This window comes from Adiantum capillus-veneris, chromosome 27, assembly GCF_014529385.1.
Source record: "Adiantum capillus-veneris isolate H3 chromosome 27, ASM1452938v2, whole genome shotgun sequence".
Taxonomy (NCBI): Eukaryota; Viridiplantae; Streptophyta; class Polypodiopsida; order Polypodiales; family Pteridaceae; genus Adiantum; species Adiantum capillus-veneris.
In genome coordinates this window covers 47,328,663-47,333,422 of record NC_140957.1, presented here as the reverse complement: position 1 = coordinate 47,333,422, position 4,760 = coordinate 47,328,663, and positions in this window count along the sequence as shown.

The following is a 4,760-nucleotide window of genomic DNA, read 5'->3' as shown; positions in this document are numbered from 1 at the left end:
AGTGCCAATTGTGTATCTCTTCTACTACTTCTATGCTTATGTGGCTGCTGTGTTTGTTTACCATACAGACAATGTTCACAGAATTCAAAATCATTAAATGAAAAGCCAGCAAATAACCAGAACGAGACAAGATTTCCATTCCCTTCTTGGACATATGTCCTAACCGGCTATGCCACAAAGAAACGTTCAGCTGCTCGGTTACATTGATTACATTTTTAGAGACATTTGATACATAAATCATGTAAAGTCCTCCAGACTTTACTCCATGTGATACTATCATAGAACCCTTGGATATATTCCACATGTTCTGTTCAAAAGTGGTGATGTAGCCAGCATCATCAAGTAAACCTATGCTGATCAAGCTCTTTGTAATTGCAGGAACATGTCTCACATTCTTCAGCGTGAAAGAATAGCCATTCTGAAACTTCAATTGAACATCTCCAACACCTAAGATCTCACATGTCTGCCCATTGCCTAGCCGAACATGACCTTTAGTGGTCACATAAGAGGTAAACCACTCCTTTTTTGGAGACACATGAAGTGATGCCCCTGAGTCTATAATCCAGTCACTCCGTGAATTTCCATCAGATGTTGTAAGAAGAGCTGATTCCATTGTATTCTTCAAGAAGTAGATGTCTCCTGACACTAGACTGTCATCTTCTGCAACAGTGTTTGTCCCATTTATTTCTTGAATCTTCACTGAGGACTTGTTCCTCTCACCATGGTCTTCAGCTTTCTCTTTGCCTTTTTCTGCTTTCCATTCTCTGCAGTCTCTTTTCATGTGACCCTTCTTGCCACAATGGTAGCATTCTATGTCACTCTTGCCTTTAGCACTGCGGGACTTGCTACGAGACTGATTCCTCTTTCCACCTTTGTACTTTTCTTTGGTCCTTCCCCTGACCACTAAGGCTGTTCCTTTGCCTTTGTCCATTGTCTTTCTATTAGTTTCTTCAGTTAAGCAGACTGCCTTCTACACCTGCTATGGTCAAACCATCTGGAGGTGCAGAATTACTCAAAGCTGTGCGAAAAGTGTCCCAACTTTCCAGCAATGTGATCAACAGGAACATAGCTCTAACAGGCTCATCAAACTTGACACCTTGAGCTGACAACTGACTGAGATGGTGTTGAATTCATTCAGATGATTGGACATAGGTGTCCCTTCTTTCATCTTCAAGTCAACAAGCTTCTTAAGCCAGTATACCTGTGAGGCTGCACTCTTCTTCTCATAAAGATCACTCAACTTTGTCCATGCTTCATAAGCCGACATCTCATCTGCTACATTGAAGTAAACGCTTTCTGCCAAATTCAACATAATGGTAGAAAGTGCCAATTCATCCATTTCGCTCCATTCATCTTCGTCCATATCTGCTTCTTTTGTACCAACACGTGCCAAATCTGCTTCTTCCACAATGGGAAATTGGTTCCATCCAGCTTCTTGATATTGTAAAGAGCAGTGTCCTGTGATCCAGCCATAGCTACGCTTCACAGTAGTTTACTTTCCTGGGAAATATTCGGCAAATTCTATAAACTGACCTCTGAACCAATATCAACCTGTCAAATGAACCAAGAAAGCTTTAGATTCTGTAAAAATTTCGGCAGAGTCTCCTTTGTAAAATGGCTCTGGTGTATTCAAAAAACATACCAAAAACAACTCAAAAAACACTGTCTCTCTAACACTGTAAGCTACAAGTAAACCTATCCTGCACCTGTACTGTCTCTCACTGTTCTGTCATTGTCCTGTAAGCATAGACTGTGACAATGTCTCAACGGCAGTAAAGCAAAGATGCAATCCCAATTGTCTAACTCACAGTCAATACATCCTAGCTGCCTATCTAAGGGTGCTCGAGGGATCGCTCCAAGACCTGTATCACCGAAAGGATCTCAACATTCAAGAATCCCCCGGCTCAATAAAACCTCACTCGACCCTCAACAAAGGCTGCAGTAAATTTGACAATACATAGACTTCCCACAAAGTCATACATCCACAAATTTCCCACTATATGATGTAACCGCTGCGGCGGTTGTTTGTTGCGTGACTCACAGCCAGCAAACCCTCAATAGACATACATCATCTCTGACAATACATCCCATGTGGAAGTACCTGCAATGTCAAGATGAAATCTGGAATATCAAGCAGCAAACACAAGCTACCTTATGAACTAGTGGATGTCGCCTACAGTCTGTGTGTAGATGCACACGTGTCGTATGTGACACGCCTCCAAGAACTGTGAGCCGTCCTTCGATGTGTAGATAGCCACAAATCAACACTTTGGGAGTGCCGATATCCTCAGTACCTGCAGTCGTAGGCCGAGACCCCAAATTTGCAGGGTTAGATCTGCACCCACTAAGACCACGTAGTCAAAAATGGCCTGCGCAGAACTTTGTCGAAGCCGAACGGTGGACGAGATGACACTCCAATCTCACTTCGCCTGTCGAATCTCACTCCAATCTAAGCAGGTGACTCTGGCTACCTGCAAATGCTGCCCCGAGCCTCGATTTGACCTCTGATACCAAATGAAGGAGTATGAGCGGAAGTGCGACGCGAGAGAGAGTGCGAGAAGAAGAGCACGACGATATGGTGAACTCGCTCTACTGTAATGTGTAGAGCATAGTGAGTTTTTATTAGGTTTTTACAAAAGAATATGTGTACATACCTGGCGGTCCGTCCACTTACCTCGGCGACCACATTGGGCTTTATAACCCAACATGAATATGACACCTTAGTCTGTCATCCTCAAGCTCGTCTTTTAATAGCAAGTTTCAGAATTGAATTCTGACAAGCCAAGCTTACTTTTGACAATTAAAATTCATCCTAATGTTAATAAATTAAATCCTAAGCCTAAGGTATGCATATGTATGCATGTGAATGAGCATGTATGTGCATGTGTATTTATGGGTATGTGTATGTATGACCATAAATGACCCATGGACATAGCCCGTCTCTTATGATATGTTGACCCTAAGCATGGGTAAGTACATGAGGTGTATTACTCAATTGGGAAAAAGGGGACACCTCTAGTGGTAAGTGAGAGGCTTGTGACACTTCTAGTCCTTCATTTGGCAAGAGGGGGCAAGCAAGGGAGGTATGGGCATGGCTTGGACCTCAAGCAACCTCCAAACCCCTATATAAAGGCCATTCACACTCAATTTTAGACACACTTGAACACACTTGGGAGAAGGGATATTTGTTGATGTGGCAATTAACTTGTTGGCTTTTACATCAAAGCTTTGAGAGATCAATACCTCCAAAGCACATTGGGTAATGTAAATCTCTTGTTTAATCAAGCTATCATCAATCTCTTCTCTCAATTGGAATCCTTTCCAATTGCTTCCATACATTATCATTCAATTGGAATCCTTTCCAATTGCTATCATATTGCCATTCAATTGGAATCCTTTCCAATTTTTCATTAGGAGAAATATGAACCTTGCATGGGCCTTGTAAGAAATCCTAATTTTTAGGGATTAAGGCTAATTTTGTGTGGGGTTTAGGGGGCAAGGGCATTGAAGAAGGTAGTTTTGAGTAGGCTTTTCTAGCCTTTTTTTTAGACAAATGTAGGATGTGGACCTAAAGGGTTGCTTTCTCTCTCTAGATTTTTTAAAAGTGAAGGAAGCATAGGGGTGTGTCCACATCAGCAATTCCGTGGGTCAAAAAGAGTCAAAATTTGACTTTTTAAAAAAAAAATCATTTTTATTTGTTCTTTACTTAAAACTCCCTCCCAACATATATACATATCCAAAAATCATTTTTTGACCCATTTTTTAACCCAGAAGCTTAGAAAGTCCATTTTTTCAAAAATCTTTTCCCCCAAAAAGTAATACACATTTTGTTCTCTCCTCCTCCTCACTCCTCCCTCCTCCCTCCCTCTCCTCTCCCTCTTTGCCCCTACCTTCCTCCTCCTCCCCAATCTCTCCCTCCTCCCCCTCCCTCCTTCTCTCCTCCCATCTTGCTCGGCCTCTCTACCCTTCCCCCTCTATCTTTTCATCATTTTCTTCCTCACGCAACAGCTTCCATGGTGCTCATGGACATCACAAATGGTTTGCTTCCACCACCACGTACTCCGCACACCAAAATCATATATATTCGCTTACCCACGGCATTTGTACCGAAGACCACTAGTGAGGGTGATCAAAGGTCATCACAGGAACGTCGCACCGCTTGTGAGACCAATGTTGACATTTGGGTGGATGGCCATTTGTACCCTTACGATCCTATAAGCCGCTTCCATCCACCGTTTAATAGTCTTTCCACATTTCTTCAATTTCTTGGGAGGGGAGAAGCAAGCTTGTTAGGCTATTGCAAGCGGCTGTGTATGGGTGCAGTGTTGAGATGTCGAGCTCTACACCTTGAGCTGGCATCCACTACGGGTCTTGGCCGCTTACGGCATTTACTCACTGGCGCGTTAAGTGACCGACACGGAGGATCTCTGCCAGTGATTCTACAGCTGGACTACACTTATAGTGCCAGCCTAGTACGCTTCTAGCGAGTTCACACTTAGTGACCGCATGTACATATGTGCTACTTTTCAGCTTTAGCACTTAGTCATTTTGTACTCTCTTTTCTGTGAAGAAGAAGAAGAAGCTTTCCATCTCTGTGTGCTTTGTGCTTGTCTTGTGTAGCTCTCTTGCATCCTCATTCTTTACATGGTATCAGAGCCTGGTGCAGGCAAGAGAGGCTAAGAGAGCAAGAGCATTACGATCCCTTCGTTCGCAATCCACGCACAAGTTTCTGAACAGGTCTCCAAAGTGCAGTATACAGA